The sequence below is a fragment of the Equus caballus genome, chromosome X (genome assembly GCF_041296265.1).
Source record: "Equus caballus isolate H_3958 breed thoroughbred chromosome X, TB-T2T, whole genome shotgun sequence".
NCBI classification, from domain to species: Eukaryota; Metazoa; Chordata; class Mammalia; order Perissodactyla; family Equidae; genus Equus; species Equus caballus.
In genome coordinates this window covers 3,593,022-3,617,528 of record NC_091715.1, presented here as the reverse complement: position 1 = coordinate 3,617,528, position 24,507 = coordinate 3,593,022, and the positions used below count along the sequence as shown (strand labels likewise).

Sequence of the window (24,507 nt, the reverse complement as noted above, 5' to 3'; positions counted from 1 at the left end):
TGCTATTTTCTTTCCTGACCTTCTCTCACTCCACGCTTTTTAATTTTTCACTCTGTCTTGTTTTTCTCTTTCCTAGTTTATGACGCAGTCTTACATATCATTTAATAACTGCCCCCAGTCATCTCACCCTTGTGCATTTTGCTCCTCTGCTATATCATGTACTCCTTGAGGATAGAGACCATACCTTACTCATCTTCCTTCTTCACAATAAATTCCCTTTCATGAGCATCCTACTTATTTTGTTTGTACACGGTGAAACTAATTTGTCAAGGGTGGCACGTGTCCTCTAGGCAAAATTTCACCATCGGGGACGATGCTAGAATCCATGATAAATTGTAAGCCTAATTCTAATTTATCGCAATTTTAAATATATGAGCTTGGTGCTAGTGTTGTCATTCTATATGATTTATTAATTTATCCAAACAGCAAATATTTATTGAGTTCCAAATCTGTACAAAGCATTACAATATGTACCACTGGGAAAAATGTAAAAAGTCAATTTCTACTGTAAGAGAAATAAAATATGGATGTAACTAATTCCCAGACAAAGCAAGGGGATGAATCTGGACTTGTGCAGTGGGGATACAGAGGCAGCTTAATGCTGTTTAGATTGCAGCATTAGGAAAGGAATCATAAAAGAGGTGCTGTTTTAACTGGTTCCTAATGGAGATGTGGGAGAGGAGCCATTGAGCATGGTGGATGAGGGAATATGACAGGCAAAGTGTCAAAATAAGAAAGTGTGAGGCGTAATTTGGGAAGAAGAAGGGGACCTTATTGTCTAAAGCAGAGTATGTTTCAGGATGGAGCAGAAAGTGAACCTGAGGCTAGGTTTGGGGATGACCCAGGGTACAGTGATTATGAGAGTAAAGAGTTTGGTCTTAATCTGTAAGTGTGAATGACCCTAGTTTCTAGAGAGATGATTCTATCAGCATTGAGTAGTATGGACAAAGGTGGAGGAGAAGGAGTTGGAGACTTCACTTTAGGAGTTTAGGGCAGACGTTCAGTGAGGGATGAGACAGAGTTAATAAGGGATATGGCAACAGTGGAAGGGAGAGAGGATGAACACAAGGGACCTCCCAAAGGTGGACTCAATGTGACAGCAGCAAGAGAGTGTACGGGGTAATAGCAGATACTGAGGGCAGGCTAACACACACACACAAGTTAGGAGCAGGGTCTGGTATTAGCAGATAACTCAAAGTAAATTGTAAAGATAACATGGTGGCTAGAAAAATGAAAGAGTTCTCTAGAAATAGAACAGTTTGAGGATTATTAGTTTCAGTTCAAAATCTCATACCCAGAGCCCCGGATCTGTGGTCTTAAGTAGTTCCATTAGTTTCACATGGCAGGGGGAAGACAAGCTGAAGATAAATATCCCTGACAGCTAGATGTTCAGATACAAAACCTCCCTCAAACATCAGGGAACTTTATCTCCAGCTTTCGCTCACAGTCCCTGAAAGTGAAAGGAAACAGATGCCCTCCATGACATCACTGGACCAGTGCTTATCTTAAGTCATGAAAAAAAAAAAAGAAAAGAAAAGAACATGAGTTTGCTGTAGATGGTTTTGTAGTCTCTTGAGTATTCATCAGCTCTCCATGGTACTGAATTTATAATGGAGGCGTCTCATGGACAAGCTGAATCCCTGAACTGCGTGAAAGGCTCCCGGGTGCTGCTTTTATGCTTTCAAGCAGCCAAGCTATCATTTATAAAGCACTCCTCGAGTATCCTCATTGATGATGTTGGCCAAGGGGCCCTGTTGTCCCTGTTAAAATTCAAATCTTGCTCATGACAAAGTGAGAGCAGGATTTCAATAGACATTTGGAGATTTCTCCAGCCATAATGAACACAAAATGCATTTAAGAGACGTCATGGTATATGACAAGGTGCAGAGAACCTGGCTGTGTCCAAGATCATGGCAATGTCCATCTGATTACGGCTTCTCTCCTGTACCACTCCCTACAATGGGAAGCAGAACAAAGCTGCAAACAGATGCAACTTCGCCATATGCATCTCAATTCATTCCTTCCTCATGGTAAGACCAAGTCTCACTTTTAACACCCTTTTTTTCACTGCCTTTAGACTTTGTTCTAGATGTACATTTTACTATTGTTATGGAAGCTTTATTTTTAAGTTAATCTCAAATGGACATATTTTTCCCTCCTACCACCACCACAGTGATCCAAAACGTGAAAATAATCCATAAAGACCACAGATACCATCTCTTGGCTACAATTATTACCTTCTTAATTGTCATGAAAACATGATGCCTTGGTTCCCACATGTTTTCTTGCCCTCTTATGCAAAGATTTCATATGGGCTGAGATAAAAACTGTTTCATATGGATATGTCAAGGTTTTCCGTCAAAGTTATAGCTTCTCTGCCCAAGTTTATTGGAAATCCCTATTGAGTGGAATGAATAATACTATTAAAATATATTGTATTAACATTTTGGAAATAACTGAATTTTCAGAACGAGTTCTTTAGCTTTTTAGCAATTTTAATAGCTAACTTGTGTTTCTAAAATCTTTCCCATGCTTCCTTTTAGGGTTATATACATTTTTGTTTGCTTCTTGACAGTGGTGGTGTTTTTGCTATTTACGTACACTGCTAATCTGGAAGCATCTCAAGAATGGGGACATTGTCTTATTTTAGCAAGAAGTGGGCTATCAGGTACCTGTGAAAAAAGCTTAATGAATATAGCTTAAGTTGATTACTGTAGTGGCTTTTTGTTATATTAGAGTCATACATCATTCGTTCCTACATCGTTATTTTCCATCAGTTATTCAATTATCTCATAGATTTATAGCCTCGAGGAATGTCTTATATCAGGCATCCAGAAAGTTCTCCTCTTTTTACATTTCAGCATGAATAAAGTTATTCTAAATTTTCACAGTGAATTGTCTCGCCTTACCAAAGGGCATGTCTGGCTATAGTCACAAATAACATCAGTGTAACTGATGTAATCTCTAAAATGATTAAAGATGGTTTATAGATTCTATTTCTGAATGAGCTACTAGATCATCATATATTTCTAGGTGATTTTTTTTAAACTGTTGGTGCATTGCTTAAATTTTCAGTTTTATTTTCTGTGACATTAATCTCCAAGATTTGAAATCTACAGGAAAAAAAATTACTGATATTAATTATTGGTCTTTCACCTTTCTTTGTAATAGCAATTGACTGTGCAATTACTTTTGACAGTTATTAATTCCTTCATAATATTTTCTAGTCTAGATCTTCATTTTTACTTAATTTTTATCAACTTTTTGTTTTCATTAGTTTTATCCCCTCCATCCTTTGCACCAGATCTGTGTCTTTAATTCTTTTATGTCTTCCTTAGTGCTTAATAGTATATCCTTCGTTGCTGGATGTTAGCTAAATCTGTATGATTTGGCTTTATGCTTTTGTGATGGAGTGTTCATCTACACTGTTGCTTTCAGAGGAAGGATGTGATGAATTAAAAAAATGATTGAATCTTAGTTCAGAGACATTCAGGCATTAAAATGGAGTTTCCAATTTAGAGAAAAACAGTCCTTAGAGCTAGACACACCTTGATCAGCTGGCCCAAAATACTTTGCCAACCTGTCTGTACTGGGGGGAGCATCAGAGATGAATGTGGCCAAGGAGACACCTGTGGACTCTTATGGGGACTGTTTCTGAGCAAACTTCCTTTCTTCTGATAAAAGGGCCCCAACCGTCTTGAACCCACTACCTCCCTTCCCATTACCTGAATGTAGGTGACCTACATGGCCATCTTACGTCAGGAGCTACAAGCATGAGGACAGGATGAAAACTCACCAGCCAAGCATGGTGTGTGATGAGAGAGAGATGGCCTGGGCTCCTGTAGGCATTGTTGAGCAGCTGACCCACAAACATCTCTTGCGGCCTTTTTGTCAGGTTAAAAATAAGTCTCTTTCTTCTTTTTTAAAATTCCCAGTTTGGGCTTTTCAATCCATGCTGCCAAATACTCCCTAACTGAGACTATGGACTTTAATCAGAGATAAGATTTTACAGGCTAACATAAAATTGTACAATAAATGCAAAGAGACTGGATTTCAAAACATGGATCATAGAGAGGGCAAAATGCCATAAAGCTTTATTGGTGAGCCACTAATTATTTGGGAATTTTGAAAAAGAACATTTCTTTTGATTTAATTTTTAATCAAAATAAATGGAGCCAAAGGCAGTTTCTTCTCTCCTTAGCTTTGGAGAGTAGCAGAATCCAATAAAACAGGAGACGAAGATTATCATTGCAGTGTTCATTTAAATGAGCAATTCCAGCATGGGAGTGCATGCCATTTGTATGCATCTGTTTTAATTTTTTGCAAACACAATGATGGTTAGAAATTTATGGAACTGATAAAAATAACATGAGATGCGGATCGTCCCAAATCCTCCATATCATACCAACGTGAAAGGAGAAGACAGAGGTCTGTGATAAGGGGTAACTGTATGACGGAGCCAGCCTGCCCTGGCAAGTCCTTGGAGATATGCCATGACCTGGTGTATAACTGGATTGTGAAAGAACACACAACATTGCAGTGGAATTTTACTCCAATGAGCTCAGCCCAACTACAATGTTGGAGTGAAGGAATGTAGGAATTGTCTTTGTGTGTGTGTCCTCTCTTGGATCAAGGTACCAGGGTAACACCATTATATGAAAATGATAGAGCAAAGGTAAGATGTAAGAGAAGAGACAATCCAAGCAAGGGGGAAAAAAGCCGAGAAGAAAGGGGTGATGGAAAGGAGAATGGGAATCTCTGAAGGATGGGAGGCCCACGAGATCTCTCCAAGTGGTGCACATCAACAAAGGAAGCCATCACTCAGCAGAAAGCTATGTCCCTCTATGGATAAATCCATAATGGCAGTGATGGGCTGGTGAATGATCCCTTAAAAAGACATGCCTTCTGAGATTTTACTTAATCAAAATTGTATGCATTTGCTTGTTTATTGTCTTGATCAGTATTTAAACAGTGATAGGGAATGTTAAAATGGTAGAGCCATGTGGAAAAAACAGCGAGAATCTGAAGAGGGCATGCACACGAGACAGTAGAGGAGATAACAGGGAGGCTGTGAGGCCAACATTAAAGTGTATGGCCCGAAGATGGGCTGAGCACATGGACAAAAGAGAAAAATTGCAAAGGATAAAAATAATAGGACACTGAATGTCTAAAAAGTAGTGGATGTTCATAAGCAAAGATTATCACTGAAGAAGAAGAAAACATAGGGAATGTGTTACATCTCTTAGCAGAACGATCCCGAGTGTCAATGGCACACACCAATCATAATTTAACACAGTGTTAAGGCATAGACATTTTGCTAAAACCTCTTATGATGTGTCAGGACACTGACTATTAAACCTGAGATAAATACTGTCATTTAAAAAAATGAATATTAGACTTAATTATCAATCTTCAGATTATTATCATTTGTTTAAACCATCTAGTTTATTTCCTAGATGAGCATATAATTGAAGTGAATGTTAAAAATGTTTGGCATATTTTATTCTGTTGTGTTTTTTTGCTGACGCTTTTGAATCAGAAATTTAAATACTTTAACAGTACTCTTAAAAACAAAACAAAAAATCTCAATGTGTCAAGAAACACAAAAGGAAAATTTAGATACCAAATAAGTGAGGCCATTTTTCCTGATCCATTTTACATGTTTCGGATGGAGATTTTGGTCTTTTTAGAAAGAAAAGATTCTATTTCTTGTTGCATGAAAGCAAAATTTCCAGAGATTACATATTGGATTTAGCTTTAAAGAGAAAATCCTGGCTGTGTGGTAGGCATCATATTCAAATATTCAGTTAGTTAAGTCCAAAATCTTCCACCCTCTTCCCAAGAAACTTGGATGATAAAATGTAAAAGTGATCATCGTGTGCAGTTCAATTACCTGTAGTCTTTTTTCTTACTTTTCTATATTTCCTAAAATGAACATGTGCTAGTTTCAAATCAGAAGCAATGATAACTTCCTTCTCTTTGCCAATCCACTTGTGAGTGCTAAAGAAAAAATGTTAGGCTGGCCAGCAAAGATGGTATTTAAAGGCAGGAGACAGAATGAGGTCACCAGGAGAGTTCTGAAGATGGAGAAGAGAAATGACAGAAAGCTGAGCCTGGAGCTCACCATCATAGCAACCTGGAGGTATTGGTAACTTTCAGTAGAGCACTAGTAATTTTGGTGGAGTGCTAGGTGCAGCCCAGTCAGAGTAAGTTTAATAGAGAACAGGAGTGGTGGAATTGGAGTCAGTGTGTACAGGCAGCAATTTTAAGGAGATTTTCTTAAAGGAAGAGAGAAATAGGCAATCACCGGAGGGATATATAGACCAAAGAGAAAATTATTCTATTTCTTTTAAGATGGAAGGTCTCACAACATGTCTGTATGCTGTAGGAATGATCTAGAGGCATGTTGTATCAGTTTAGTTTAAGTTGTACTGCATTAACAAATATCCCTACAATGTCAGCCACATGCAACCACAAAGGTTGATTTCTCTCTCATGTCCCATTTTCTCCAGGGATTGGCTGTGGCTCTTCTCTATATCTTCTTCATTCCAGGACACAGTCTCATGGGACAGACACATCTCTGATTTTATGGCAAAGGGGAAGGAAAACATGGTAGAAACACATCAGAGTTCTCAGGGTTTTTTCTTAGAAGTGGCACTCAAATTCCATTCGTGCGCCGTTGACTAAAGCAAGTCAGATAGACATACGTGATGTCATTCAGATGAGGCAGGCAAACTCTTCCCAGGGAGACACTGCAAGTCTTATGGCCAAGCCTGCCATCAAACATGTTTGGTGTATATGTCTCCCACAGAGAGGGGTGGAAAGTACTTTGAACAATAACACAATATACCACAAGAGGAAAACAGTTATAATGTAGCAAGAGGGGGTTCTTTTAATGTTGGATTGGCAAGGGTTGATGAGATTTGATGTGTGATACTTAGCTTTAGATGGTGTTCCTACTATTTACCTATAATGAAAGGAGGGGAGCACAGAAAGTGGGGTAGTTATTGGTATAAGGGCAAATTGGTTGATGGGGGGTTATGGATGTTCTCTTCAAATTGTTACAATTTTTTCAGTAGGAAGTGAGATCATACACCAACAGTGAAGATGGGACTGGAGGATTGGGACTAGAGGAGGCAGGAGAAGGTGTTGGTCATTTAGGGAAGCCTTAAAGGCAATTTATTAGGGAAATTTAGTATGATCTCTAGGGTGAACCTACTGCAGATATGTGGTCATGAATTTAAAGTGAGACCAGTCATCATGGGTCTGTTTTCCTTCATCTGTGCTCATCAGAAAAGGTTCAGGTGTGCACTGGATGGAAAGTTGTATTATACCAGGATTAGGGTTTTGCCAAGCAAGAATAAAGAATTAAGAGTGACACCTAGGAATGGAGGGTGTATGCAAGATCGTGACTCTATAACTCTAAGAAACAAAGATCAGACATCACTATCCCCATTTTGGAAATGACGAAAGAACAAAACAAACATATTTGCCAGTTTGCACAGAATTCTGATTGTTTGTGTGTCTAGGGTTTAGGGCTCAAAAAAGAATTAATGAGTTGCCTGTTTTCCACATAATTCACCATGTGTGAGTTAGAACAACTTTCAAGGTTTGTCCTAAAATGGGAACCATATAGCTTCTTGAAACTAAAGTAGTGAATAAGAGAAAGAAGTAAGGATATAGTTTTGTATTCTCCATAATAAAACCTGGAGCTTCAAGTAATTATACATGCAAATGGAACAAATTCATTATTTGTTCAATTTCTGCCTGAGAGTGGTGAGATCAAGCAGTTATATAATGTTAGGTGACTGATAAACTATTGTATGTTCTGTTGAAATTTCTTGGCTCAGGAAAGAGTCCTTGTGCCATGCTGAAAAAAATTTACTTAGTGTCATGAAAGGGTAAACAAGATATGACAGCAAAACCATATATTGTTGAGACAAAGTAGCATGAACCATATTTTCTCAGTAAATAAGTGGCTGGCTTAAGTTCTCATCATTTTGGGTCAAGATCTTATTTTGGTGTCTCAGCTAAAGTTTGGGGTGCCCTCTTCACAACCCATGGAGTGTTGTGACATTTGATTGTCTTTGAGCAGAAAGTATTTGTTGAAAATAGATTGTGCTGTGCAGGTAAGGCAGTTGCTATAAAAGGAGCACAGGTTTTGATACAGTTCATGAGAAGCTTCAAGTCTTGTTGGGAAAACCAACAAGACTACGATTAAGGAATAAGAGAATGGATAAGTAACTGCCGGGTTGTGTCGGGTAGACAATTACAGACTAAGGCAACACAGATGTTTTAAGGTGCTGATTGTGGGTTTTACACAATAATGGAAAATTGAAGGAAATGTCATCAGTGTGGGCTGAAATTGTCAGGGGGTGCTTTGTGCCTCTCTTGTATGGTTACCCTGTAAACAGTGTTAGCTGAGTTTGATGTTATTCCCAGGAATGGTTATTTTGGCTTCTCTTCTTTTACCAGATAATTGCTTTACCCCATAAATCGGGAGATTGTCTCATAGATTCTGTGAATTTCCATCTCACTGCTAGGTGAAGTAGAGCTACCAACAAAATTGAATCACATTCATTGATTCCTTCATTGTGCCTTCCTCGAATTTGCCCAAATACATAATATTGACTCCAGCCCACATTCTTTTTTGTAAAATTTATTTTATTGAGGTCACACTGCTTTATAACATTGTATAAATTTCAGGTGTACATCATTATATTTTGGCTTCGGTATAGACTGCATCGTGTTCACTACCAACAGTCTGGTTTCCAGCTGTTACCATACGTATGTTCCCCTTTTCCCATTTCACCCTCCCCCAACTCCCTTCCTCTCTGGCAACCATAAATCTCTCCGCCTTATTTATGTGTTTGTTTATCTTCTACATGGGTGAAATCATAGGTTATTTGTCTCTCTTTGTCTGACTAAATTTTGCTTAGCATAGTACCCTCAAGGTCCATCCATGTTGTAGCAAACAGCACGATTTTATCTTTTTTGTGGCTGAGTAGTATTCCACTGTATATATATATACCACATCTTCTTTATCCATTCATCCATTGATGGGCACTTGGGTTGCTTCCAAGTCTTGGCTACTGTGAATAATGCTGCAATGAATACAGGGGTGTAAACATCTTTTCAAATTAGTGTTTTCATGTTCTTTGTATAAATATCCAGAAGTGAAATAGCTGGATTATATGGTATTTCTATTTTTAATTTTCTGAGAAATCTCCATACAGTTTCCCATAGTGGCTGTGTGATCCAATGCATATATTTGAGCTAATTTCAAAATCTGCTTTACTTTGATAAATCATCTCATATGGATTCCTTGTTTTTTTCTTCACTGTAAAATATCTCCATGATTCCTCTCTCAATAAACCAAAGGTCAGGTATGTTGGGATTACACTTAGACTAAATCTTTAATGATCCATCCTTTACTGAAGCTAAACACATCCATCATATTAACCCCACAGCAAGTTCAATTGTATATTCTCACATAAGTCTTTATTATTTTTAAACAGGTTATGCAGTTGGCATAGAACTTCAGGTTGTCTACACAGACAAAATATACGATATACAAGTTCAGTGCTCATAATTTAACTTGTAGTTTAGCATCATGTTTACTGATTTTAATTATAGATACAAACTGTAATGTACCAAATTTCCCAGTATTAGTCCTTTATTTTTAAAATAACTGTTAATTTGTTGTTTTCCCTTTGCTTATTGTATACTAAAAATAAAAATCCCTAGCAATGAACGGGTCATTTTTATAAACTTGCAAAATATGCAAGTAGAGATTTGATCAACAGGATTTAAACAAAGTAATATTTTCTTCCATATTCCACTGCTTTTGTGTTTTTATCAGATAATTAATTTTCATGGAGTTTTTAATGATCTATTTGTAGTAAATTTAGGGAAACATATGTTCATTTTTCTTTTAGTCACACAGTTGAATATCTTGAACACATTGTCAACATCAAAATTGTCCACATCAAATGGTGAGTATTAAAAATTTGTCTTTGGGGCTGGCCCAGTGGTGTAGCAGTTAAATTCACACACTCTGCTCGGGCGGCCCAGGGTTCACTGGTTTGGATCCCGGGCATGGCCGTGTGTGCCACTTACTTATCAAGCCATGCTGTGGTGGGCGTCCCACATATAAAATAGAGGGAGATGGGTACAGATGTTAGCTTGGGGCCAATTTTTCTCAGCAAAAAAAGAGGAGAATTGGCCGTGGATGTCAGCCCAGGGCCAATCCTCCTAAAAAAATAAATAAGTAATTTGTCTTAGAGGTGAAAGCTGTAATTCATCCTATATCCAAGCTATCGATGCTTCAATTATTACATATATGTGTGTATACACACATATATTTTAGCATAATAGTTTACTAAAAGACCTCTTTTTCTCTTCAGTATAACTATGACAAATAAAATTCTACCAAAAACCCTAAGATTCAGTGTCCTGTTGGACATTTTCAATGTGCCTATAACGTCTTTTGTGATATTTCAAAATTTGAAATGTTCATTACCCCACATAGACAGGTTTCATCTTGTGATGATGAGTTAGTTGATCAGACCTGTTACAGTGGGAACTCTTTAGGTAAGAACTTGATATAGTCTATAACTAAAATCTTACATTTTAACTGCTAAATTGCTTTTGGATCATCTGGAGGCATTTTATTGTTGACTTCCACTATTCATTCTACTCATTTGGAAATAAAGTCTTCTTTTTTTGGGGTAATAGTTCTGTCACTTTATGTAACATCTTCCCTTTGGTCACATCATATAATTATCATAAAAAGTTAAGTAGATTGTATTAAAATAAGAACTATGAGCCTACACGGGGATGCCTGAAGTTGAATTAGCCTGATTGTCTGCAGTGATGGTCACAGAATGTTCCTAAGACCTGTGATCCTTACATATATACATGTGCATTTGAAGGATCTTTAAATATGAAAAGGACATATAAAGGTACTTTGTAATTTAATCTGCTTAATGAACTTATTACTATGATAGTCACTTATTCTAAATAATTTTGAGCCTCTTGATGGTTTTAATCCCAAATGTATTTTTCGTCTGAGTGTCTGTCTGGTCATCTCAGCCTTGGCATGCTTGAGGGTTGTTTGTAATCCTGTAATCCCAATGCACTTTGCACTCTCTGAACCTGATTGTGCAGAATCAAGTGACCTCTAGACAGGAAGCCAAATCCATTTCCCTATGACCAGGTTTCTGGAGCTGTTTTCCCAAAGCTGGCAAAAACTAACTACATATGCATGTTACTCAACATGACGAAGCTACTTTTTGGCATACTCCCTGTTTTCAAATATGATCCTGTGACAATACCATCTATTTATTCAAATAACCATAATGTTTTAAATCAGCATCATTGATAACATACCTATTCCATGCTAAGTGTCTTATACTGTTGTTTTGTTTTCCTGTGCTGCTTCACTTCATTAAATCTATATCATTAAAAATTATTCATCGCATCACTGAAATCACTCCCCTGTAGCTAAGGAATTCGTTGGTCTGTAGGCTGGTACAATTACTGCTGACATTTGCTTGGATGTAGAGGCCATCCATCTCTTCCTGCTGGTCTTTGTCAATAGCCTCCTTTTCTTGGTGACTTAGAAGATATTTTGTAACTTTGTATCCAAAGCTCTATATGTTAGATTCATTAATAGAATTTATCTTCACAGTGGACTGGTCACAATCTGCTCCATTTTACTCAGCCTGTCAACTCATAATATCTGGTTAAAAGATGCTAATGCATTCTTGGCTGATCTCCTGTCATCTCTTCCTAATTGTTTGGTTTCAAAGCAATAGTGCATGTTACACATACTCATTTAGCTGTCCGATTAGCACATATTTTCAGGCAATTCTGATAGGGATGTTGAGTCTTCTTCCTTTAGACCAAACAAACCAAAATGAAAATGTGGTCACTTGCATGACATTGATGGCATTGAGCTTTGCTTTATTTTAAATCCTTTAGGCTAAAGTTGATCACATGATCCCAGTTATCCATCTTTCCACAACATGAAATTGTCCACTTAAAATTATAGGTTTTTATTGGCATTGAAACTCTTCATTTTGGCTTAATTCAATAGGAATAGGTTATGAAAGAAAATTACTGCATCCATCATGCATGTTAGTATAGTGTTGGCATCTGAGAAGCTTAATATCGTGAACAGGCAATTTACATCAACAAGGTCCATTCTTTAGTAAACAGGACTACAATAGTAAAATGGGGAAATGGATACTTTCATTTGGCTGGATTTGGACTTTCAAGATGGTGGGAGGAGAAAAGACAAATGCCAGACGCTCAAGAGTTTTAGGTAGTGAGAGTTTTTTCTGCTCAGTGAGGAGTTTAGCTGCTAACCACCAGCCTTCCATCACTGTTGCGTGTATCTGCTTCAGATAGCAAAGTAGCTGACCCTTCTCAATCCTGAATGATGTGGGCTGATGGCCATTGGAAAACTGAAGATTGTTCTGTTGATCCCGTGAGAGAACCACAGAAGCCTGCAGAGAAAGGCAACCCTAGCAGTTTCATCTGGCAAAGAATCACTACAGAGATCCACAGTGAAAATTCAATTCCTCTCTCACTGCTGTTTTCAAATTTGTGCCTTTATCCTCACCCAGGAATTCTAAAACTATTATTGAAAGAATAGGGTCAAATAAAACACATAATTTTTGATCTACGGTTCGATGTGATGAGATTTAAAATGTAACTAATCTTGTTATTCCTCCAAAGAATACAGAAGGTTCTAATTTGGGGACAAAAATAAAAATTATTGTGTGATTAACTCACTTGTTACTAAGTGGCAGCCAAAAAGATTTTGTTTGGAAATAATCATTACTTCCTAACCAATGCTAATAGTACATGGGACCTAGTGATTTTTAGCAGCTTTGTGTGTCCGTGGTTATAGATCACTTCTCTCTTTGTAAATTGCATTGGAATACAAAGGTGGCCCTATTGTACAGTAATGATAGAAGAAAGGGCAGGGTTCCAGGTGAAGCGTAAAACATATATGATAATACGCGGTGACTGAAGCGATTATTTCCTGATGCTCCTTTTTAATAGCAACGGAAGCAGCCAACTGAAATAGAATATTTCTGCTTTGAATGGCTTATTTAGCTTGCCATTTTTTGAAAGCTTCACAAGGAAAGCATGGTGCCAGGTACTGAAAGATTCTTTTTTGAGGAGCCAGAATTAATTTGGATTATGTTTATGGAATGCTGTTAGAGAATTTGGTGGTGTTTCCTAAATGATCTCCAAGTGATGAAATTACGCTTTAATCAGGGAGGATGCCATCTTTCTAGATGGAAATGGAGTCGTACGCCTGTAAGTACAGGGATTTGACCTTTAAAAAAACCCTCATTTTCTCCTCATTTATGTGATGATTGTGTGCCATCTGAGCCACAAGGAGCCCTTGGCCCGCCTCCATGTGTGCATGGCTGGGGATGCTCGCGCAGTTCTGTGATGCCCTGCGCCCGCAGGCTCGTTGAGTTCCAGTCTGCTTCATGAACAACAAGTGGAAAAACACCATTTTCCCAAATTGCTCACAAGCTGCTAAGCGAATGATTTGTGTTCCCTCTGAATTCATGCTGTAAGCGGGAATGCTTGCTCCTTACCGAGTTATTACTCTTTGTACACGCCATTTGAGGATGCAGATAATCGCAGCATCATTAGTCTAGATTTCCGTTTTTACAGACCAAAAGGGCATAGTCAGGCGTGGCAGACAAGGCAGCATGCAGTCCCGTGGGAAATCTCTTTCCTTTATTGACCTCAGTCCTGGTCTTTCCACCCTTTGTAATTCATCTCACATGTAATATGGAAGGTGTCCGTCCTGGTGAGCACGGCACCTCAACGGGGAGCACTTGGAACCCATGTAGGTGGAGGGAAGTGAATATAAAGGGGAGGGAGGCAAAGAAAAAGAACCAAGGCACACCACAGAAAGATTTTCAAAGCACCAAGGATAACTCGGACACAATCCGGTCACTGCTTTCATTTCTCAATAATATTGTAATTGGATGTGTCAGCACCTTATATGGAATTTATGCATATCCTCAGAAATAATTTGATGGTGGCTAGGCCCCTTATCCGCTATGCATTTTGAAGCAATTGTTATATGATGGAATATGTAATGTTCTTTAACTCCAATAAAGAAACAGGCACATGCACACTTTGGCATGCAGAGATGGAGGTGGCCCGTGGGGTGTGTTTTGAACAGACGGGAATGCTCTCTCTGGTACTGCCTCCACACTGCAGGAGGACAGCTGACAGGCAGGCCAAATGCCCAAGCACACTGCTGGACTCCAGATGGCTTGCAGGTGCTTGCTGGCACTCCTTCATGGGTCTTTAACAGAATTCATGTTACCTGGAATTTGAGGGAACTCATGGGCTTGGCTAAACAAATTCCTTACATAACGTGAGATGGGCAGTCAGAGAGAGAATAGATGACAAAGGATGCATCCTCTTTAAAAGACTGCCGTGGCTGCCCATGTGTGTTAGTTTTCTATGGCTGTGTAACAGATTACCCCAAACTGAGTGACTTAAAACAAAGCTCCTTTATTATCTCTCAGTTTCTGTGGGTCAGGAATTTGGGGATATCTTAGCTGGATTCTCTGCTCAAGGTCCCACAAAGGTACAATCGAGGTGTCAGCTAGGCTGCCTTCCTTTCTGGAGCCCATGGTCTTCTTCCAAGCTCACTCAGGTTTGGCAGATTTCAGTTCTCTGTGGTTGTAGGATTGAGGTCCCACTTTCTTGCTGGCTGTCAGTGAAGGTGGCTGCCAGCAGCTCCTTACCACAGGGCAGCTTATATCTTCAAGGCCAACAGGAAAATCTCTCACTCAGGTTGGCTGAGAAAGAATCTTATATAGCATGCCCTAATCAAGCGATTGGCATCCCATTGCAGTTCCCATGTAATGTAATCAGGGGGATGACTCTTCTGTCATCTTTGCATGTCTAGGTGATATCCATTTAACTGAGCTTAGAGGAAAGCATGACTCATTAGGTGTTGCCTTAGGATGTGTTCACCACACCACTGTTAAATGCCTAATATGTTAGTTTCCTGGGGCTTCCATAACACAGTGCTGTAAATTTGGTGGCTTAAAATAACAGAAGTGGATTCTCTCTCAGCTCAGGAGGCAAGAAATCCAATATCAAGGTGTCTGCAGGGTTGGTTTCTTCTGGGTGTTCTGAAGGAGAATCTGGTCCATGCTTCTCTCCTAGCTTCTGGTGGCTGCCAGAAGTCCTTGGTGTTCCTTGACGTGTAGACACATCCCTTGAATATCTGCCTCCATCTTCATATCACCTTCTTTTCTGTGTCTCCCTCTATCTTCTCCTTTTCTTACAAGACACCAGTTACTGGATTTAGAGACCATTGCAAATCCAGGAAGATTTCGTCTCCAGATCCTTAACTAGTACATCTGCAAGGACCCTATATCCAAATAAGGTCACACTCTGAGTTCTGAGTGGATATGAGTTTTGGGGATGCTATTCAGCCCACGGCAGTCCACCAAGCTCTGCCCATGGTCTGACACTGGTCTCATCTTGCATCAGACTTTCCTTCCCTATTTCTGAAATGCTTTTTCACTTCTTTTTGTCTCCTTAACTCCCAGTTCAACTCATAGAGCCTTTTCTTCTTCAGGGGAAATTTTCCTGACCACTGGAGGAGACAGGTTCACCAGTAAATATATGTATATATAAATATATATATATCACATAGTAACATGTCCATGCATAACATTTTCACAGCAGGAATTTTAAAATTCAGTGTGATTATTGAATTAATCGTTAGATATTCCAGGAGAATGTGTGCTTCATGAGGGCAAAGGCTGAGTCTACTTCTGATCACTCTCCCCAGCCCTAGCATTTTAGAATAAATGGATGGTAGGAAACCCCAATTCATCTTCCTACAAAAAGCATTCTGTGGCTCTGCTGCCAGAGAAATGAAGATCCTCTGGCACCTCTCCAAAACCACAGATCCTGGCTCTGTGTTGTGTTTCTGACATGGGGATTTTACACATTCGTTAAAGGAGAAACAATCATTATATGAACTAAATTCATGCACATAAATATTTTCTAACCACCTGGTGTGGTCTGAATGTATTTCCCCAAATTTCATATGTTCAAATCCTAACCCCCAAGTTGATGGTTTAGGAGGTAGGATCTTTGGGAGGTGATTATGTCATGAGAGTGGAGCCCTCATGATGGGATTAGTGTCCTTATAAAAGAGGCCTCAGAGAGCTCCCTCAGCCCTTCCACCATGTGAGAATACAAGAAGTCAACCATCTGTGAAATAGTAAGTGGGCTCCTATCAGACCCTAAATCTACCAGTACCTTAATCTTGGACTTCCAGCCTCCAGAACAGTGAGATATAAGTATCTATTGTTTATAAGCCACCCAGTCTGTGGCATTTTGTTATAGCAGCCTGAACAGACTAAGATACCATCTCTGAGGAAGGCAACAAGTACTATGGTATTTGAACCCAAGGACAAAACTGCCCTCAGTCATAGCACTAGATATACAACACAATGACAATAACACACCCAGAATTCTACCAGTGGTCATTTTTTAAGATTAAAAAACCAATATTTGGCATTAATTTCTCCAATTGAGCTCAATGAGATAATTTGTGACCTCTCACTTATCTTCACTTTCTTCTGTAATCACTTGAAATTTTCTGTTTTCTTTTTTAATATCAGCCATGATTTTTATCTGTGGTTTCTTATTACATTATTAAGTTAAAAATATTATTTTGCCATATAATATTTATTTGACCTTTGTGTGTTATTTGATAAGTTATTTTAAACGATGATTATTCTGTGTGTAATTTTCAGTTCTTCTATAGCATAATTTCCCCATTCTTCACCTTCATTCTGACTTCATTCTTCTTGAATTCTTGAGCTGAATAGAGTTTAATTCTCCTCCATTTGTTAGATTATTGCAGCGTTTATTCATATTAATTTTACCAGATGCATCGTGAGGGTAGGTTCTTAGTCCTTTCATTTCTGACAATACAGATTGACAAAGGTTTTCTACCAAAACCTGATAGAGATTGTACCATTATCATCTCCATTTAGTGTTCCAGAGAATTCTAAGGGGAGAGAGATTTTTGTATGTTTGTAATTGTCCTAAAGAGGTGTTGGGGAGCAAACCAACAAACCAACAGAGGCAGCCCAGATTCTCTGGTGAATATGGAAGCCCATTGGAGCACCAGGAGGGGATACATGAGGAGCTTCACAAGACTAAGAACCAGGGATGGAACATTACCATGGAGAATGCCCTTTGCCCTTCCCGGGTCTCATGCTTCCTCTTCTCATCTTTTGACCACATGCCTCTTTGAGCATTTTCTGGCTGGCTAGCTCCTTCAGCTTCTTTGAGAAAATGAGTCTCCAAGATCTCTACATACCTGAGTCCCTGGCCCTCAGATGACAGACAGGAGTGTGGAGGATAGTAGTGGATGGGGAGGGTCAGCATACCTTTTGATACAACCCACGTCATCTTGGATTTTGTGGATATTCAATCTAGACTGATGCCTCCAAAGATGTCCGCTATGCAGAGAGACTATTTGTGTTTTCTACTTGGATGTCTGCCATTTTGTTTGTTTTTCTGCTTCACTAATTTTAAGGTAAGTTGCCAGGATATGTCTCCCAGTCTAGCTCTTTTCAAGTATTTTTCTGGAAATGACAGGGCTGTTAAACTCAGAAATATTGTCTTCAATCTTTTTCTGATTCCACACAGATGTCTTCATCTGTCTTCCTTCTTCAGCACCCCTCTTATGATCTTTACTAGTTGCTTCTTTTCTTTTTCCTTACTTACTAAGACCACTACTGATGGTCACAATGTCATTTCTTCTTTAGAATCCCTTCGATGAGCTTCTTTTTCTGATTTGTAATATATGTATGTATTCATATATTTTACATATTTGTATATATTTATATGTATACATTTATATATGTATTTATTTTATATAAATATATATTCATATAATTCATATATATTATATCTAAATATGTAAAATATATACATAAATATATATTTATATACATATATAAATATATATACACAAATATATATATTTCCTGAATGATGATATTCTTTTTTTTTGTTTGTTTTGCTTCAAAAATTTTGTTTTTGCTTTTTTTTTTTTTTTATTAATGTTATGATAGATTACAAGCTTGTGAGATTTCAGTTGTACATTTTTGTTAGTCATGTTGTGGGTACACCACTTCCCCCTCCGTACCCTCCCCCCACCCCCCCTTTTCCCTGGTAACCACCGATCAGATCTCCTTATCAATATACTAATTTCCACCTATGAGTGGAGTCATATAGAGTTCGTCTTTCTCTGACTGACTTATTTCGCTTAACATAATGCCCTCGAGGTCCATCCACGTTGTTGTGAATGGGCCAATTTCGTCTTTTTTTTATGGCTGAGTAGTATTCCATTGTGTATATATACCACATCTTCTTTATCCAATCATCAGTTTCTGGGCATGTAGGCTGGTTCCGCGTCTTGGCTGTTGTAAATAATGCTGCGATGAACATAGGGGTGCAACGGACTCTTGAGATATCTGTTATCAGGTTCTTAGGATAGATACCCAGTAATGGGATGGCTGGGTCATAGGGTATTTCTATTTTTAACTTTTTGAGAAATCTCCATACTGTTTTCCATAGTGGCTGTACCAGTTTGCATTCCCACCAACAGTGTATGAGGGTTCCTCTTTCTCCACAACCTCTCCAACATTTGTCGTTCTTGGTTTTGGTTGTTTTTGCCAATCTAACGGGGGTAAGGTGATATCTTAGTGTAGTTTTGATTTGCATTTCGCTGATGATTAGCGATGATGAACGTCTTTTCATGTGTCTATTGGCCATATTCATATCTTCTTTTGAGAAATGTCTGTTCATGTCCTCTGCCCATTTTTTGATCGGGTTGTTTGTTTTTTTGTTGTTAAGCAGTGTGAGTTCTTTGTATATTATGGAGATTAACCCTTTGTCGGATAAGTGGCTTGTAAATATTTTTTCCCAATTAGTGAGCTGTTTTTTTGTTTCAATTCTGTTTTCCCTTGCCTTGAAGAAGCTCTTTAGTCTGATGAAGTCCCATTTGTTTATTCTTTCTATTGTTTCCCTCAACTGAGGAGTTACAGTGTCCGAAAAGATTCCTTTGAAACTGATGTCAAAGGGTGTACTGCCTATATTCTCTTCCAAAAGACTTATTGTCTCAGGCCTAATCTTTAGGTCTTTGATCCATTTTGAGTTTATTTTGGTGTGTGGTGAAAAAGAATGGTCAATTTTCAATCTTTTGCATGTGGCTGTCCAGTTTTCCCAGCACCATTTGTTGAAGAGACTTTCTTTTCTCCATTGTAGGCCCTCTGCTCCTTTGTCGAAGATTAGCTGTCCATAGATGTGTGGTTTTATCTCTGGGCTTTCAATTCTGTTCCATTGATCTGTGGACCTGTTTTTGTACCAGTACCATGCTGTTTTGATCACTGTAGCTTTGTAGTATGTTTTGAAATCGGGGATTGTGATTCCGCCGGCTTTGTTTTTCTTGCTCAGGATTGCTTTAGCAATTCGCGGTCTTTTGTTCCCCCATATGAATTTTAGGATTGTTTGTTCAATTTCTGTGAAGAGTGTTCTTGGGATTCTGATTGGGATAGCATTGAATCTGTATATTGCTTTAGGTAGTATGGACATTTTAACTATGTTTATTCTTCCAATCCATGTACAAGGAATGTTTTTCCATCTCTTTATGTCATCGCCTATTTCTTTCAAGAAAGTCTTGTAGTTTTCATTGTATAGATCCTTCACTTCCTTGGTTAAGTTTATCCCAAGGTATTTTATTCTTTTCGTTGCGATTGTGAATGGGATAGAGTTCTTGAGTTCTTTTTCTGTTAGTTTATTGTTAGTGTATAGAAATGCTACTGATTTATGCACGTTAATTTTATACCCTGCTACTTTGCTGTAGTTGTTGATTATTTCTAATAGTTTTTCTGTGGATTCTTTGGGGTTTTCTATGTATAAGATCATGTCGTCTGCAAACAACGAGAGTTTTACTTCTTCGTTACCTATTTGGATTCCTTTTATTTCTTTTTCCTGCCGAATTGCTCTGGCCAGCACCTCCAGTACTATGTTGAATAGGATTGGTGAAAGTGGGCACCCTTGTCTTGTTCCTGTCCTCAGAGGGATGGCTTTCAGTTTTTGCCCATTGAGTATGATGTTGGCTGTGGGTCTGTCATATATGGCCTTTATTATGTTGAGGTACTTTCCTTCTATACCCATTTTACTGAGGGTTTTTATCATAAATGGGTGTTGGATCTTGTCGAATGCTTTCTCTGCATCTATTGAGATGATCATGTGGTTTTTGTTTTTCATTTTGTTGATGTAGTGTATCACGTTGATTGACTTGCGGATGTTGAACCATCCCTGTGTCCCTGGTATAAATCCCACTTGATCATGGTGTATAATCTTTTTGATGTATTGCTGTAATCGGTTTGCCAAAATTTTGTTGAGGATTTTTGCATCTATGTTCATCAGTGATATCGGCCTGTAGTTCTCCTTCTTTGTGTTGTCCTTGTCAGGTTTGGGGATCAGAGTGATGTTGGCTTCATAGAATGTGTTAGGGAGTTCTCCATCTTTCTCAATTTTCCTGAATGATGATATTCTTTATTAAAAATATATATGTATATATGTGGCCACATTCAGAAAATGTCATTGTAAAAGTTGACTATATAATCAGCAATATGCATTATATATATATAAAGCATCATCTTAATTAATAAATGCTATATTTCTTTATTAATAAATATACGTAGACCCAAAATATCAACCACAACATTATACACATTCCCACAAATGTGCTTTTTTTTTTCAAGCATAAATATTTAATTAATCCAAAATCTGTTTTGTTCTAAGATGAAGTTGGTATATTTTCCTTTTTTACAAATGTTTAGCTAATGGTACTTTTTAAAAATAAGGACTTATTATACTCATACTCAAATTATTACTAGTGCAATAAGTGATATAATGAGGGCAGAAAACCTCCTTTACCTTCTTCTGCCCAAATTATTCATATTTGCATTTTTTTCAGAATCATTATTATAATTATTTATTCAATTACTGAAAATCTGCGTATTTTAAAGTAATAAATTAATTTGAAGATGTATTGATATTGTTACGCGCTTAATTTCTATGAAGGATCACTGAATGCTTCCCAATAGAAAGTCTTCTTTGGGGGGCCAACGGGTATGTATACACATGTATACATAGAGATGTTGGAGTCGGGAGGTTTTCTGAAATAATGCCCAGGCAACCCCGTGTGGTAGGAACACACCTCCCAGGTTTTCTAGTTTGTACAGGGGGATACGTATTCTCTGTGATGGGTGGCTGAGTGTTTGTGTGGGGAGTGGCGTCCCAATTATTCCCAAATTTATTTCCTATCAGGTTTATACAGCAATTCCCAATGTGGTAATGCCATAAGAAGATCCTTGAGTAGATTGAATTCTCTTCATCTTCATTAATGGGGTTAATAGAAACCCAACAGATATAGCCTTAGGATTTTTGCTGCTCTGGGTTTGCTGTGATGTTCACGTATTTTTCTTTGTTTTCCTGAGTATCGTAGTTGGGAAATTCACATCAGAGGATGCTACATCCTTACTACATTGGGAAGTCACTTGAGAGAACCCTACAGAGAAGAGGTTTTATCTAAATCTTGAAAGCTGGTTGGGATATTGACCAGCAAGCACTGTGGCCATGGGCGCGAACATGGGTCTTCCTGGTGAAAGACTGGCATTTGAACGTATTTTAACACTACTTACCACTTTCTCATTAACTCTTCTTTATGCTGTTAAATATTTTGAGCTGGATTTAATCATTCCCTATTTCTTCAACTGAAAGTAATAATAATAACAAAAAACAACATCTATAACCTGGAGAGATTTTCACAAATACTTGAAATGCATATAATTATCAAAGAAACGAAATCATTAAGCTAGCAATGACTTTTTCTGTGGATCTCAAAATAACGTGCTTTTAAAAATAGAATTCATTTAGCATAAATCTGTAAACACCTAGAGAGATATTAAGCTTACATCTTGGCCTGAAGTAAATGCTTGATGGATTTACAATAGAATGAATTGATGGCTTAGAGTCATTTAGCCTATGGGATTAAGCATTTGTGTTAAAATCCCATCGTACAATCAGCACATGATATGGTATTATTTTCTGAAGCAATATAATGCTAATGAAAATATTTAAGAATATTAAAGTCAAGGTAAATTAGAGATTATCAGGAAGTGTTTAATAAAGCTGGGTAGTGTTTTACAAATGCAGTATTGCCTAAGGAGACTGTATCCAAAACACAAGTGTTTTCTTCAAGTTCAGTGCCACAATCCCACCTAAAGAATGAGCTATACTTCATAAATGATACTCTGATGATTAAGAGACCCACCTGCAGTCAAACAGGTCTCTTTCATTTACTCTTGTTCTCCTCTTCCAGAATGCATTGCTCTTCTGAACTACAGTTTCTAACGCCTAGTTCCTGCCTTTCCCTGAACATCAGTTGTCCATCTACTTAGTTGTTTTGATATATAATTATTGTTTCCTTTACTAGACCAAAGATCCTAGCAGGCAGTCAATGGCTTACTCATCTCTGTGTCTTATAATTTATTTTGGGGGGAACAAAACAAAATCAACTTTCCAGAGACTAACCTACCACCTTGCCTAAAATAGTTTTCCTTGCTTGCTAAAAAGGTGACATTATGATGCCATGACATGTTTGGATTCTAGGTTTGAAATCCAAAGCTGTGGCGGGTTGATCTCCTGGACCAAGTTATTTAACCTTTTCTTTACTGCAGTCATCTCACCTGTGCAGTGGGGGCACAAAACATTCCTGATAATTTTTCAGATGGTTACAAAGTATGTGGAACAGTGCCCTGCCCTGCATGTATTAAGCAAATATTGCAATTTAGTTAACAATAATGTCATAATGAAATCACTTGCAGTAACAAAGACTAGTAGGATGAGATAAAGGAGAGTGATCATTTTCACTCTATCATTGACTAGCAAGTATTATAGACACAGTTATGTACTGTAAAGCCTTTTATGTAAACATCAGCTGGGTCACCAATTAGTTCTTGCATCATTCAGGCAAGTCATCGTCATTTGATCTGCTTCAGCTTCTTGACCTGTAAAATGCAGATGTCAAATAAAAAGAACCAGGCTCTTCAGAGAAATGTCTGATTCAAGAAATGAGGAAGGAAATATACAAGATGATCCTGGGGTATCTTGTAGTGCCAGAAAGCAGAAAGTAAGGAAGTGCTAAAAAAAAAAAAAAAAAAAAAAAAAAACGAAAACAAAAAGAAACCACAAGGATGGGGCACAGAAGCCAACTAACAATTCTCCCTAACCAAGGCTAGAACAATTTGATAGGAGTGAGTCGCTTTGGGAGGATCTAGGGGAAAATCTGTTCCTTGCCTTTTCCAATTTATAGAGATAATCCGCATTCCTCAGCGCATGGCCCCCTTCTCGAGCTGCAAAACCAGCAGTATCGCGTATTCCAGTCTCTCTCTGACACTGAGTCTCTTCTTATGCTTCCTTCTCCATTCTAAAGGACTCTTGTGAATTACAGTGGGCTCACCTGGATAATCTACGATATTTGCCTTATTTTAAGGTCAGCTGATTATAACCCTTAATTGAGTCTACAGGTTTAATTCCCCCATGCCATGTGTCATATCATATTCACAGGTTCTGAGGATTAGGGCATGGATCTTTTGAGGAAGGGGTAACATTATTCTTCCTACCATGGGGGAGATGAGACAAGTCTCTCATGGAGAGCATTCCAAGTAATTTATGTAGATCTCTCCCTTAGAGTGATGGAGCATGAATACTCCTTAGGTTTGGCTGTGCATGCTGACTTCCTTCCAAAGAGTGCAATATTGAAAGGAGGAGATATGGAGTAACTTTGCGGGGGAGAAACCTGACAAGCGCACCTCAGGCAGGTGATCAAGGTCAACATCAACAGTGATAAGCCGTGTTGATGACATGCACCCTGGATATTACGTGATGAGCAGGGCCCTTTACCTCTGTGGGATTCCTTCCCAAATTTCATAACCCCAGTCTAATCATGTAAAACATCAGACAAACCCCCATTGTGGCATATTTCGCAAAATACTTGGCGAGAACCCTTCAAAACTGTCAAGGTCATTGAAAACAAAGTCTGAGAAACTGTCACAGCCAAGAAGAGCTTAAGAAGACATGATGACTAAAATGAAATGTAAGATCCTAGGACAGAAAAAAAAACGACATTAGGTAGAAACTAAGGAAATCTGAATAAAGTATGGCCTTTAGTTAATTATCACAGTTCAATATCAGCTCATTAATTGTAACAAATGTGCCAGACTGTTAGATGTTAATAATAGAAGAAATTGAGTGTGATGCATATGGCAACTCTCTGTGTTACTGTCACAATTTTTCTCTAAATCTAAAGCTGTCCTAAAATTTAGGCTTGTTAAAAAG

At 38.1% G+C, this 24,507-nt stretch overlaps 1 protein-coding gene across 10 annotated transcripts in view; it reads left to right on the top strand.

The window, feature by feature from the left end:
- NLGN4X (neuroligin 4 X-linked) overlaps positions 1-24,507 on the top strand; it is a 295,552-nt gene that overhangs the window by 143,158 nt on the left and 127,887 nt on the right. Inside the window, exon 2 of one of the 10 annotated variants that reach the window (XM_070258123.1) lies at positions 9,939-9,995. The exons of the other annotated variants lie outside the window; for them this stretch is intronic. The gene's annotated coding sequence lies outside the window, so the exon portion shown is untranslated. The remainder of the gene's footprint in view (positions 1-9,938; positions 9,996-24,507) is intronic. 10 annotated transcript variants of the gene reach the window in all.